This window comes from Tamandua tetradactyla, chromosome 19 (assembly GCF_023851605.1).
Source record: "Tamandua tetradactyla isolate mTamTet1 chromosome 19, mTamTet1.pri, whole genome shotgun sequence".
NCBI classification, from domain to species: domain Eukaryota; kingdom Metazoa; phylum Chordata; class Mammalia; order Pilosa; family Myrmecophagidae; genus Tamandua; species Tamandua tetradactyla.
Genome location: NC_135345.1, coordinates 16,727,202 through 16,741,700, shown reverse-complemented (window position 1 = coordinate 16,741,700; position 14,499 = coordinate 16,727,202). Strand labels below are relative to the sequence as shown.

The 14,499-nt window shown below is 39.5% G+C and overlaps 1 long non-coding RNA gene and 1 other non-coding gene across 7 annotated transcripts in view; one reads left to right on the top strand and one right to left on the bottom strand.

The window, feature by feature from the left end:
• Positions 1-3,612: 3,612 nt before the first annotated feature.
• On the bottom strand, positions 3,613-3,716 carry LOC143663749 (U6 spliceosomal RNA). The gene has a single exon (XR_013166134.1). It is a non-coding gene; the product is annotated as a U6 spliceosomal RNA (small nuclear RNA).
• Positions 3,717-10,515: 6,799 nt separating this feature from the next.
• The window catches only part of LOC143663066 (uncharacterized), a 114,068-nt gene continuing 110,084 nt past the window's right edge, over positions 10,516-14,499 (top strand). For 4 of the 6 annotated variants that reach the window (XR_013165787.1, XR_013165786.1, XR_013165791.1 and 1 more), the window contains exons 1-2: positions 10,516-10,965; positions 12,005-12,220. This is a non-coding gene — a long non-coding RNA (uncharacterized LOC143663066). The remainder of the gene's footprint in view (positions 10,966-12,004; positions 12,221-14,499) is intronic. The other 2 variants (XR_013165790.1, XR_013165788.1) reach the window with 1 other exon arrangement.

The following is a 14,499-nucleotide window of genomic DNA, read 5'->3' as shown; positions in this document are numbered from 1 at the left end:
TAGTGTTCTTTTGTTCTCCCACTCATTTATCTCTGTTTTAATCCTTATTATTTCTCTTCTCCTATGTGCTTTAGGGTTAGTTTGCTGTTCTTTCTCAAGTTCCTCATGTGAGCTGTTAAATCCTTGATTTTTGCTCTTTCTTGTTTTCTAATATAGGCATTTAGGGCAATAAATTTCCCTCTCAGCACAGCCTTTGCCACGTCCCATAAATTCTGATAAGTTGTATTCTTATTATCATTAATCTCCAGATAGCTACTGATTTCTCTAGCAATTTCTTCTTTGACCCACTGGTTATTTAAGAGTGTATTATTTAGTCTCTATATATTTGTGAATTTTCTTATTCTTTTGTGGTTATTAAGATCCAGCTTCACTCCCTTGTGATCAGAGAAAATGTTTGGAATAATTTCAGTGTTTTTAAATTTATAAAGACCTGTTTTGTATCCCCAGCATATTATCTATACTGGAGAATATTCCATGAGCACTAGAGAAGAATGCATATCCTCGTGTTTTGGGGTGCAATGACCTATATATGTCTGTTAGGTCTAATTTACTTATCAAGCCATTTCACTTCTTTATTTCCTTGTTAATCTTTTGTCTGGTTGTTCTACCTACAGAGGAGAGTGGTGTATTGAAGTTTCCTACTATTATTGTTGAAACATATATCACTCCCTTCAGTTTTGCCAAAGTCTGTCTCATGTACTTTGGAACTCCTTGATTAGGAGCATAAATATTTATGATCATTATATCTTCTTTGTGAATAGACTCTTTAATTAGTGTATAGTGTCCTTCTTTGTCTCTTATGATGTCTTTGCATTTAAAGTCTATTTTGTCCAATATTAGTATAGGTATTCCTGCTTTCTTTTCATTACAACTTGCATGGAAAATCTTTTTCCATCCTTTCACTTTCAATCTATCTGTATCCTTGTGTCTAAGATGAGTCTCTTGTAAGCAGCATATAGCTGGATTATATTTCTTAATCCATCCTGCCAATTTATATCTTTTAATTGGTAACTTTAGTCCATTAACATTCAAAGTTATTACTGAAAAAGCATTTCTTGAATCCACCATCTTATCTTTTTTATTTTTTTTATCAGATCTCTATATTCTTTTACCCCCCCCCACCATTTTTTTTTTTTTTTTTTTTTTTTTTTACAGAATTCTTGGCTGGAAGTCCTTCTCTTTCAGGATCTTAAATATATCATATCACTGCCTTCTTACCTCCATGGTGATGGTTGAGTAGTCTGAACTCAGTCTTATGTGGTTTCCTTGTATGTAGTTGATTGTTTTTCTCTGGCCACTTTCAGGATTTTTTGCTTCTTTTCAACATTTGACAGACTAATTAGTATATGTCTTGGGGAAGGCCTATTTGGATTTATTTTATTTGGAGATTGTTGAGCTACTTTGACTTGAATATTTACGTTCTTTATAAGGGTTGGGAAGTTTTCTCCATTATATCTTCAACTAATCTCCCTAGCCCTTTACTCCTCTCTTCTCTTTCAGGGACACCAATGATTCCTATATTTGTGTGCTTTATTTTGTCCATCATTTCCCTGAGATCCAATTCAAATTTATCCATCTATTTTGCCATTTGCTCTTTTGTGTGTTCAAAATCAGTTGTCCTGTCTTCTAGTTCACTTATTCTTTCTTTTGCTTCTTCAAATCTGCTGTTGTGTTTTTCTAGTGTTTTTTTTTAACTTTTTTTATTGTGTAGTATAACATATATACAAAGCAAAGAAATAAAAAGGCAATAGTTTTCAAAGCACTCTTCAAAAATTGCTTATGGGATAGATCCCAGAGTTTGTCATGGACTATCATACAATCCTCTCATATTTTTCCTTCTAGCTGCTCCAGAATATAGGAGGGTAGAGGGCTTAAATACTTTTTTATCATCACAATTGACTTTTTTCCCCTTTTTTTTGCGTGAAAAATAACGTATATAAAAAAAGCTATAAATTTCAAAGCACAGCGCCATAATTAGTTATAGAACATATTTCACACTTTGATGTAGGTTACAATTTCACAATTTTAGGTTTTTACTTCTAGCTGTTCTAAAATACTGGAAACTAAAAGAGATATCAATTTAATGATTCAGCATTCATATTCATTTGTTAAGTCCTATCTTCTATGTATAATTCCACCATCACCTTTGCTCTTTCTGTACCTCTCACTGGGGTTGTTTGGACTATGGCAATTCTAAGTTTTTGATATTGGAAAGGTCTGTCACTAATATGAGGAAGGAAGATGGGACTATCTGATGTTCTGGCAAGGCTGAGCTAAGTTTCAGGACTTATCTATAAGATTCCACAAGGGTTCCAGGCACTAGAGTAATTTGCCAGAAACCTACAACCTCCAGATGGGTCCCTCATTCAGATAAGTCCTGAAACCTACAACCACAAGATGGGTCCCTGGTCTAGATAAGACTAGAAATCTAGTATGTTTTTTATTTGGTCTACAGCATCTTTAATCACTGTGATATCTGCTATTTTTCTATATTCTTTCAAATTCCTCTTCATGCTGTTCTATTGTCTTCTTGATCTTCTTTGTGCCATTAGCCATCTCATTTATTTTGTTTCATTGAGTAATATGAGCAGCTTTGATTAGTTGTTCCGATGTCTGTGTCTCCTCTGGTGTTTTAATTTGGTTGTTAGGCTGGGCTATATCTGTTCGCATCATGATATGCTTAGTGATCTTCTGTTGTTTTCACAGCATGTAAATGTCTTGATTGGTTTACTTTGAAAGTCTATTTCCTTCAGTAGACTAAAGCCTTGTATTTGCGGGATTGATGAGGAGCAGGATGCACAGAACAGGGGGTACAACAGTGTTGTGATGCATTGCCGTGCAGGTATAGGTGCAGGCTAGGGATGCTGCACTGGTGCCTATGAACATGGGTGCCCAGTGGCTGGGGAACATGGGGCTGTGCTGGAGCATGGGTCTAGGGGGCAGGGCCCTGATTTGCCCTGGTCTGGGGCACAGGGCCCTTTGTGTATATGTACCAAGCTAGGTCAGTGAGTCAGCATTATGCCTGAGTGGCCTGGGGGTGAATGTGGCCTGGGTCAGCCCTTTTCTGGAGCTAGGGGGTATGACTGGGGAATGTGCGAATATGTGGATCTGGGAGCTCTGCAAACTGATGTACACATGCATAGAGTTTAGGGTGGGTGGGGTTGGGCTGTGCAACTGTATAGGCTGGAGGCAGGTGTACCCTGTGTGTGGTGGTAAGCACCCAACAACCTTTAAGCACTGATGACTGCCTGCAGGAGGCTGGGACTGGGAGGTAGGGCTTAGGAAGGGTGGGGTGAGGCTGGGCTTGCACAGGAGCAGTAAGTTGAGCTGCCCTTGGGATGGGGTGTGTGGCAGGTTTGCACATGAGGGTTGGTGGGGCAGGAGCTTTTCGTGTGTGGGGAGTAGGGGTGAGTGATGAGGTTCAAGTGCATGGGCTGTGGGGTGAGTGGCAGGTTGCGGGGCTATGCTCTTGAGGGTAGTGCATTCAAGGAACCCAGCTTGGCTTACTTTCTAGTACCCATCTCCCCATCTGTATACTCCTGAGGGCTCTGGGCTTCCGTGTTAAGCTGTTAGCACTAGCTGGATAGTCTCTACTTCTCTGCTCCTCAGTTCAAAAATATGGAATACTTTCCAAATTTGTGTGTCATCCTTGCACAGGGGCCATGCTAATCTCTGTATTGTTCCAATTTTAGTATACATATTGCAGAAGCGAGCACTGACCCCACATTAACTTAACTAATTCCATTTACAACAACTCTTTTTCCAGGTACTGGTGGTTAGGACTTCAACATGTATTTCTGGGGGACACAATTCAACCCACAACATGGATATTTTAAAAGTGCTGTGTGGGTGGTCTTAACTTACATCAGGACTTAGTATAATGACTCTACCAGCTTATGACCTGGCTTCTTTCAAAGAATTCAAGGAAAACAGTATTGGAACCATTGGATAGTATCTTATCAATTCACATCACTTAATTAGTTTACCAAAACTCCCATCCTCTTTGATGCTTGTGCTGGTTTGAAACTGTTATGCACCCCAGAAAATCCATGTTCTTTTAATCCAATCTTGTGGGGGCAGACCTGTTGTTTAGGGTGGGAACTTTGGATTAGATTGTTTCTGTGGAGATGTGACCCACCTGATTGTGGGTGGGATCTTTGCTTTCATGGAGATGTGACCCCTCACGTTTAAGGTGGGTCTTAATTCATTTACTGGGGTCCTTTAAGAGTGCTCACTCGTGGCCAAGAGGAGCCAGACAGAAATACCCTAGTTGCTGAGCAAGGACTCACAGAAATAGCCAAGGAAAGCTAACAGATGAAATTCAGAGTTTGCCCTGGTGAACCTAATCTCTCCACAGGTGCTTGGAGAGGAAGCCACTGGAATCAGAAGCTGGAAACAATGAACTGGGAGCAAGAACCTCAGACACCAGCGATGTGCCTTCCTAGCTAATAAAGGTATCCCAGATGCCAGCTGCCTTCCCTCCAAGAAGGTATCCTCTTGTTGGTGCCTTAATTTGGACATTGTCACAACTTTAGAATTATAACTTGTGACTTATTAAACCCCCTTTGTAAAAGCCAATCCATTTCTAATACATTGTGTTCTGGCAGCATTAGCAAACTGAAACAATGCTACTGGCCAATATGAGCAAAGAATAATGCATTTTCACAAAACCAAGCTCTGTAATCTCAGTCAAACCACCTCTCTGTCACATCTCAAGAGATGAAAATGTTTTGTGCATTTAGATGAATCTGGTAGGGCTGGTACTTGCCTATTCCGTGGGGTATCACTGTCCTAGACCCCCAAGTGAAGTATCTTAAATCCCTCCTTTTGACCTGGGGTGGGGTGGGAGGTGGGGTGCAGAAGACCAGGGACAACCTGTTTCTCTGTATTCTTTCTTTTCAGTTGTAAAACACAGAAATATGAAAGCCAATGCCAGCTCTGAAATTCCTCAATTCTATATCAAGTTTCTAATTATGATTATACTACAGGTCCCTGAGCTCCTATGAGCTATTCCCTGCAGTAGTACTTGAATGGTGTTCCTTTATCTACTCTCATAACTGATAGGCTATTATTATGCCTTCTTCACAGGTGAAAATCTGAGACTCGGAGAAATTAAGTATATCCTTTAAAAGTAGCAGTTACAGAGCTAAGATTCCATCCTGATGCAGGTCACTGGCTTTCTTTGATTTTGCCCCAACATCCTATTAGGAACCCTCCCATATCCCCATCACAGTCAGCAGAGTCAAGGTTTGTTAGGTTTAATGGGCTTCGCTAATGTCAACTCACTTAATCCTCACTCAACCCTAGGGGAAAAGTGCTTTGATTGGTCCCATTTTACATGCAAGGAAATTGAGGCACAGAGAGGCAAAGTTATTGCCTTAGGTCATGCAGCTTGTAAGGGGCAGAGTCAGGATTCAAACCTCAGAAGTATGATTCTCAAACAATTTTCAGGTAGGAATCACTTGAGGTTTTATTATGGGGATAATGAATTACACTACTAATGCTTATGTGGCTTTAAGCAATTGAGAAATAAATACAGATGTCATAAAAGAGTCAAATAGCTGTAATAGTGATGAAACTGGACTAAATAACAAAGTGAAATTCCTACCTCCCACCTCTATTCCACACAAGCATCAGCACCACACAGATAAATGCACACTCACATGTGCACAAACCTTGCACCAGTTTTTAAACTGTTGTCTCTTGGTCAAAATATACCCTGAGTATTGGAACTCTGTGATGTCCCTGTGACATCACCCTGTGTGATGTCAGGATGGAGACTGAAAATTACAATTTTTCTTTACCAGCTGTTCCCTTTAAAGATCTGTCGATAGGGGGCACTAGAGAGAGAGAGTTAACAAGCTGGAAGTAGAGGAGGGACCTGTCTGTGACTTCTTTTCTTCTCCATCCAGCCTGGCTTCTACACTCTGGCAGTGATGGTTCCTTCCTATCCCTGTAGCCGAATAAAGTGTGCAGCTTTTGCAACACATGCAGAAAGAGCTCAACACACACCCTCTCCCCCTAACATACCAGTGCCATGAGCTGCACAGTGCCCCTGCTCAGAGGTCTGGCTCCCAGCACCCTGGAGCCCTCCTCCAAGTTTCTAAGTTTGAATACTTCTAACCTCTTCCCCCGTTCCCCCAGCCCCATGGGTGGTAGCTGCTTCTAGCAGTTACTATCCCCATGATACTCTTGAGTTTTCTTTTATCCTTTCAGTTACCTTGGTAACAACTTTATACCTCGTTAACAATTCTTTATATTAAATTCACTCTTTTCAAATGACAACTGTAGTTTCCGTCCCCGAATATATTTTGACACACACACACACCAGGCAGAGAAGGCAGACAACTGCAGATCCCTTCTCCCCACCCTTTGCACCCAGACAGCTTAGCACCTGAAGGAAGGAGAGAATGTGTGTAGGCAGGTTTATTCCTTATCTCAACAGGAAGAGAGAGCCAAGGAGGAACACAGTGCCACATGCCTAGGTCTCTTATGAGGATACCGTGGATCAGTGAAATCCCTCCTCCACTCAGACCTTGAAACATTCACTCAATACTCTCCTTCACTCCAGCCTTTCACTCCCCTCTTCTCTATGGTAATCAGTGCAGCAGGATAAAAATCATCCTCTTTGGTAAAGACTGACTCAGATTACATCACTGGCCCAGAATACATAGGTAAGTGGCCAGCTCAGGCTCAAGTCTATCTGATACAAAGTCCTTATTTTTCCCCCACATGGCCTTTCTTACCAGCCTCTGTCCAATTACTGAGGCTGGGGATTAGGTTTCAGTTCAGGACTCCAGGATCTAATTTCTTTAAGGAAGTAAAGATTTTTTCTGTGAAATGGAAAATAATTTATTTGTCATGTCACCCACCTATCTCAGACAACGATACTTTTACCCAATTAGTTTTAGTAATGCTGAGCTTTTTAAAAACCATGCTGCTTCTGACTATTTGGTGGTGGAAGTTGGTTGGAGAGGTTATATTGGTTATTGAGGTCTCTGTGTTTTCCTCTCTTTGCTTTTCTCCCCCATGTTCAATTACTCAGATTTAGTTATTCTTTCCTATGTGACTACAGGATTTAGTATGTTCCTTTAGGGCTGATTTAGATAATCTCCATCTTTGTGAACCCTTTGACATATTCTCTCAGCCCATTCAACACAATTTGGCATCTTGAAGGCTCTCCTGTTCATGTGTGTGTGTGTGTGTTGATTTTTTGGCTCTCACTGGAGTGTAATTTATTTGGGAGTAGAGACCATATTTTATATAATTGCATCTCCCCATCTTAGAAGGTCTTAATCAGAATTAAAATTCATGGGGCTGGGAATTTGAGTTGAAAAAGGATACATATTTATTTTCATTGATCTCTAACATATTTAATATAGCCTTTCATCGTGAATGTAGACAAAAGTCACAATGGAATCAGCAGTACCTGTGACTTTGCCACCGATAGAAGCCCCAGATGTTTTTATATTGTGCTGCATTTGTCACAGACATTTCAAAATATCTTATGCTCATCACTGCTTCGAAACTATGGCATTTGTTAGATCTGCTGCTAGATTGTGTTATGAGGTATATAAAAAAACACATATATTACTATGTCACAGTTAAAAAGTATATTTTGAAAACTGTATTTCAGTATAATTGGTTTTCTTTGTAATTCTACCTTTTTATTTTATGCATTTTAATACGTTATTCTGAGAAAGGGAGCCATAGGCTTTACAAAACTGACAAAGGTTCTGCATTATTGTCTAACTCAGTGCTTGGTTCAAAGTTCATCCTTAATAAATCTATGCAGGATAGAAGAGTTTGATTAAGTAATTTCTGTTTCCAGTAGGAATATTTGGTCTAAATTAATACATAATGCTGGCATAATAGAAATCTTTGGGCAACTAAAACCATTTAAATTCACATTTCTCACATTTTAATAAAACAGATTCTAGGTGAATTAGAATTTAATATATTTTTTAAATGAAATTAATTAGATTAATTCATTCATCAAATATTTATTGGAGGCGTTGTCCTAGGCACTGGGGTACAGCAATAAACAGAAACACATTTCCAGTACTTTTGGTGCTGAAACAACCACCCATCCATACACTGACCCTCAATCCCTATTCTGTACCATATACCAACATTAACTCAAAGTGGATCGACTACCATAATAAACCCTTAATCTTTAAAACTTCTAAAAGAAAAAGCAGTAGAAAATCTTTGTAATCTTTAGTTAGGCAAAGATTTATTTGATACAATACCATAAACATAAACCATAAAGAAAAAAGTATAATAAATTAAGAACTTCTCTTTGGCAGACACTATTAAGATAATAAAAAGGCATGCCACAGACAGACTAAGAAAAAATATTTTCAAATCATGAATCTGACAAAAGACTTGTATCCTGAATGTGTAAAGAACTCTCTAAACTTGTAAAAAATGAAAACAGCCCAAATGCCCTTCAATTACTGAATGCATAAATTAAGGCATTAATAAATATAGTGAATACAATGGAATACTTCTTAGCATTAAAAAAGAATGAATTACTGGGGGTGCAAGGATAGTTCAGTGGTAGAATTCTCACCTGCCACGTGGGAGACTGGGTTCAATTCCCAGTCCATGCACTTCCCAAAACAACAAACAAGCAAACAAACAAAAGAGCCCAAACAAAAAAAAAGTTCAACAAATGGTGTCGCAATAACAGGATACTCACGTGGAAAAATAATGAAATGTGACCCTGCCATACAGCATATATATATATATATATATATATATATATATAAAGAATTACTGATATGTAAAAACATGAATGTATCTCAAATGCATTATATTAAGTGATAAAGGCCTGGTTCAAAAGGCTACGTACTATATGATTCTATTTTTATGACATTCTGGAAAAGGAAGATTAGAGGTACAGAAAATAAATCAGTTGTTGCCAGGGACAGGGGTGAGGAGATGCATTTGCTATAAAGAGGCATGGGGAATTTGAGAGATGATGGAACTTTTCTACATCTTAATTATGATGGAGGTTATGTGACTGTATTTATTTACTGAAACTCATAGAAGTATACACCAAAAGAGGCAAATTGTATTGTATATAAACCATACTTAAATCAAAAATGAAAAAAAGAGGCAAAAACAAACCAAAACAAATTCCTAGCTCTTGTGGGAGAAACATAAAAAATCAAGTAATCAATCAGCTAGAGGTCAGTTTCTGCTAATGACTAATTAAAAAAAATAGGAACAAAAGACATTGAGAGGGCCGTGTGGTGGCTCAGTGGCAGAGTTCTCGCCTTCCATGCTGGAGATCGGGGTTCGATTTCCGGAGCCTGCCCATGCCGGGGTGTGCGGGTGGGGGATACAAAAGGCACTGAGAGCGAAGAGGCATGTGCACACGTTTGTCGAGGCTAGTTAAGGGGGTCCTCTCTGATAATGTGAGATTTGAGCAGGGCTTGAATAATTGCTTGGATTTTTAAAAGTTGAAGGAAGAGGGAAATAAATATTTACCAAACCTCTGCTGAGGTGATAATTTCCTAAACTCTGTGACACCAAAAATTGAAAAAGGTAAATAGGTTTCCCTTTCTAGTATTAAGCAATCCTATTAAACCAAGCATTTAAAGTGTACATGTTGTTATCTAAAGGAATTGACACAGAGGCATGTGAATTAGTGAATGATTAAGAATCTGACTCAGGCAGAAGATGAGCGAAGAAGGGGATGGTGGGGAAAGAACACCACGATGGACTCTTTGGATGGTGTTCCTTGCTGTGCCCTCACCCACCCCAGCCCTCCTTTCTTTGATTGGAGTTCGGGAGGTTAAATGAGTAATTTCTCCTTGCAGGTGCCATGATCAGGTGTTCCATTCTATATATAAAACTCTGGTGCTCATGTGCAGATATCCAGAAAGCTCAATTAATCCCAAACATCCTTTCCCACAGAGATATCCCAAAATAAAATCTTCAGTATATGCAAAGTGGCTTAACTGTTTCCTTGACTTAATGATCAAATTTAAGTCTGTGAAAGGTTTCTATGAGGAGGATGCTGAGCTTTATTCCCCAGATTCATGAGCAGCTGAGCAAGAAGACAGGAGCTCAAATTAAAGCTGGAGAGTTTAAGGATGGACAAAAAGAAGAACTTCTTAACCCACTGGGAGATTAAACATAGGACTTGCTATTTGGATCAATTAGGGAACTTCTATCCTTGGATATATTTACCCAGAAAAAAGACATGCCAATTGGCTCATTGGAATTTATTGAAAAGGAGAAAATATATCATATCATATTGATATTTAAGCCCATAGATCTATCACAGTGCCTGGTCACAGTAAACAAATTTACCGAAAAGATAAAATTACTGTATAAATAGATGAATGAACATGTGAAATGATGACAATGATCTGGTAGATATAAAAAATAATAAGATTTGATTATTCTCTAAAACCTTTGCATCAGTGCTCAAGTGTCACAATAATGCTGCCTAACAAACAATCATAGAATCTTTGGAGCACTGAGCAGTAATTCCACCAATTCTACACAATTCCATGGATTAGCTGGGTGATTCTGTTGAGTTGGGCTCAGCAGGGTTCACTCATCACTAATCAGCAGCAGCAGAGGGGGAGGGCAGCTGCCAAATGAGGCCCTCCTGATTTTACCAGATGTTGAGGCAGCAATAATATTAATTTTGACCCTTATACCACACATACTTGGGAGTATAGAGAAATGGGGTACAAGTATCCATACCTCTGAGGTCAGCTGTGGGTTAGCTATGAAGCTTTGCTATTTCTGATCTGGTCCTTAGCTTAGATTACTGGGCTAATTCAACTCTGTTATATGTAGTCTCTCATCCTCCAGTCAGCTAGCCCATACTTGCTCTCACGACAAGCACAGGGGCCCAAGAGAAGAAAAGTGAGAAAATACCCCACATCTTCTGCAACATTCTTCTGGACAGAACAAGTGCAAGGCCAGTGCAGATTCAAGGTAAGAGGAAACAGACTCCACTTATTGATGGGAGGTGTCACCCCAAATGATGTGCTCAAGTTCTAACTCCTGGTTTTGTGATTGTGAACCTATTGATAAATAGGATAGTTGAAAATATTACTGGATAAAATGATGCCAAGATAGATTAGGTAGGCTCTAATCCAGTATGACTCATATCCTTAGAAGGAGAGGAAAACTGGACACAGACAAAGAGAGATTTGGCCATTTGATGGAGGCAGAGATTGAATTAAACTGCCACAAACCACGGAATGCCATGGTTTGCCTGCCGACTACCAGGAGTTAGAGCAGAAGCATGGAACATTTTCTGCCATTTAAGAGGAAGCTTGGTGCTGCCGACATCTTGACTTTTACTTCCAGCCTCCAAAACAGTGAGGCAGTAAATTACTTCTGTTTAAGCCAATTAATTTATGTACTTTGATACAGCAGCCCTGGCAAACTAAGACAGAGGTTTCTAGGTCATATTGCAAAATTTGGATTGGAGGTGGATAAAGAAATCCAAAACATGTTTTCCATCAATCTATCATACCTCCTTTCTAGTCACTCTCTTCCAAAAAATAACAAAAAACTGCCCATAAAAAAGATTTTGAATGTAATCAGGCATATATAAGGTATGGCCAGGTTCTTGTGTCAACTTGGCCAAGTGGTAGTACCTGTTTGTCTGGTTGGGCAAGTGCTGACCTGCCTGTGGTGATGCGGACATTTCATAGAATTAAATCATGATCATGTCAGCTGCATCCACAGCTGATTCCATTTGTAATCAGCCAAGGGGAGTGTCTTCTGCAATCACTGATGTTTAATCTAATCACTAGAAGCCTTTTAAGGAGGATTCAGAAGACACAGGCTCTCCTCCTGCTTCTGCTGGTGAGCCTCTCCTGTGGAGTTTGTCCAGACCCTCCATTGGAATCATTGGCTTCACAGTCTGCCCTGCGGATTTTAGACTCTGTGTTCCCACGGTCGCATGAGACACTTTTATAAATTTTATATTTGCGACTGTTCCCTGTTGATTCTGTTTCTCTAGAGAACCTTAACTAATACATAAGGCCATAGCTCCATGGAGTTAAGCAGGAAAAGCATCACAGAGGAAGTGATAGGGACTGTGTCTTAAAAGATAAAGCTACTTTTCAAAATAGAAAAGAATCCAAGACACCCCAGACAGAGGAAACAGCAAGGACATAGGCACAAAGACAAGACAACAAATTACTGACTGATTTGTTCACCTTTTCTTCAGTCCTTGGTGAGTAAAATATTCCTGTCCTGTGTTTAGAGGGCTGGTTGAACACATAACACTTGACATTGGACAGATGTGATGGAAAGTGATTTACTAGTGACATATATTCAGAACCTGGGGGAAAAAGACACCATATTCCATGAAAGGCCACCTTGGGTTGGCACTTAGGAACAAGGTGAACAAACGAGGGCTGTGGGTGGGGTGGGGGAGGGTTGTAGTAACAAAAGGGTGAGGTACCCCCTAATTTCTGAAAGAGGATTTGATTGGCTTATCTGAATAATTCCATGAGCTGACAGGGAACTGAAGTCCCTTAATTGGGGATAAGCAAGCACTATGCCCAGTTCCCCAAGATAAAGGGTGTCTTTTGGCTAGGAGGGTCTCCCACAAGTTGGTAGGCATTTTGTGGTTACACCATTTGAGGCCCTCCTGATATCACCAGATGTTGAAACAGGACATAGTATTGGTTTTAGTCCTTACACTCCATATACTTAGGGTATAGACAAATGGGATCAAAGTATACAATGTATAGGCAAAAGTGGTGGGAGAAAAAGACATAGAGTTAAGGTTAGACTGTGCTATGAAAATATCCGGTTTATTTAAGTTTACTTGCTTGTTTTCATCTTCCACACTGGAATATAAACTCTATTCCAAAGTAAAGACCTTGAGTTCCCAGCATGTAACACTCTGTCCAGCACACAGTGGGTCCCAATACATATTTGCTGATTGAATGAATGAACAATATAGTCTTGTAGGCCTTGTGAACAGAGTAGAAGTTTAACTCAGGGACACAGAGGGGATGGGTTAAATTGTTGATAAGCAGATAAAGGCTGTGTTTGATTTGAGTTTCAGGAAGATCATACTGATGCTAGAGTAAACAATGAAAAAGAAAGATGGGGAATGGAGCGATGGCATTGGGACCCAGAGGGGAGGCAGCAGGGAGTGAGTTAAGAAGTTAAGAAAAGAAGATGCTGTAAATCCCTGTTTTCTGGAACTGGATAGACCCAGAGAGCTGAAGGGACAGCATGTTGCTCCTTCAGATTGCTGGGTCATTGGAGAAACTGCTGATCTACTCAAGATTTTACAGAGATTCAGCAACTACAAGACATTTTTCCTTTGTTGAATATGGCAAACCATACTTATTACTTACATGGCATTTTCTAGGAACTTCTACAATATGCAGTTTTTATTCATTGATCTGCATAAACTTTTATGTGTGTGTGTGTTTTCTCAATGGTATACATTATAAACAAAGTGTGCATAGTAATAAGAGCATTGAAGTTATGGCTTCTCTACTCCAGCTGTGTGACTTGAGTTAGGTACTTTACCCCTGAGTTTCATCTTTCTCATTTATGAAACAGGATTTTCATATTGTCTTCAGAGGATCGTGACAATAATCATAGGAGATAATGTAGGGGAAGGACTTAGTATTTAAGCACTTTATACACATATCTTGCCTGTAATCTTTATAAAAATCTGTGAGGTGCTATGATATTATTATTATAGTACTCTTTGCAGTTATCATATTATCCCTAATTTACAGATTTAATAACTGGGACTAAGAGATTAATTAAACCCAGCACTGTTTCATAAACTGTAAAAAAATAAAAATAATTTAAAAATTAAAAATTAAAAAAATGATTTTAAAATGCAAGTGTCAGTATGACTACTTCCTTTGCTTTGAGGGTGGTCAAATATGAAGGTTTTTTTATTACATAGATACCTCCTTCTGAGATTTGAGTGCCTGTGGGAATAACTGAAAAAAAATTATTAGAAAACAAAGCAAAATAAAACAAAGAACAAACAACAGCAGAATGGGGAAAGCAGCATTCTGTGCAGGATAAGGCCAGCATCAGGACTTAGAGCAAGATAACCCTTTGCTGAGGGTTGCTCAGCAAAGACATCTATTAAAAAACCCCTGTTCTGGTGGAGACATTTATTTGTAGGGAAATGGATTGTTTATTCATCACCTGAAACCTTGGAATGCCCAGACCTGGCTGGAATCCCCTCTGATCTACTGTTTCTTGCCATTCCTCCTCTAACTTGGCTCCCCAAAAGACATGGGGGATAGAGAAGCTGCAGGTTTCTGGATTGTGGAGGGGGAAGCCCTGCTCTGGATATTCTCCTCTTGATGGGAGGCATTTCCATCAGGAGCCTGGGGCTGCTTCTAAGTCCAGAGAGAGCCACCAGGGAGTTCTTCTGTCTTCCCTGGCTCCTGACCCAGAACTTTTGCCACAGCTCAGCTGCTGAAAGATCATTGCACTCTAGGCTTGGTGCTGTCATAAAGC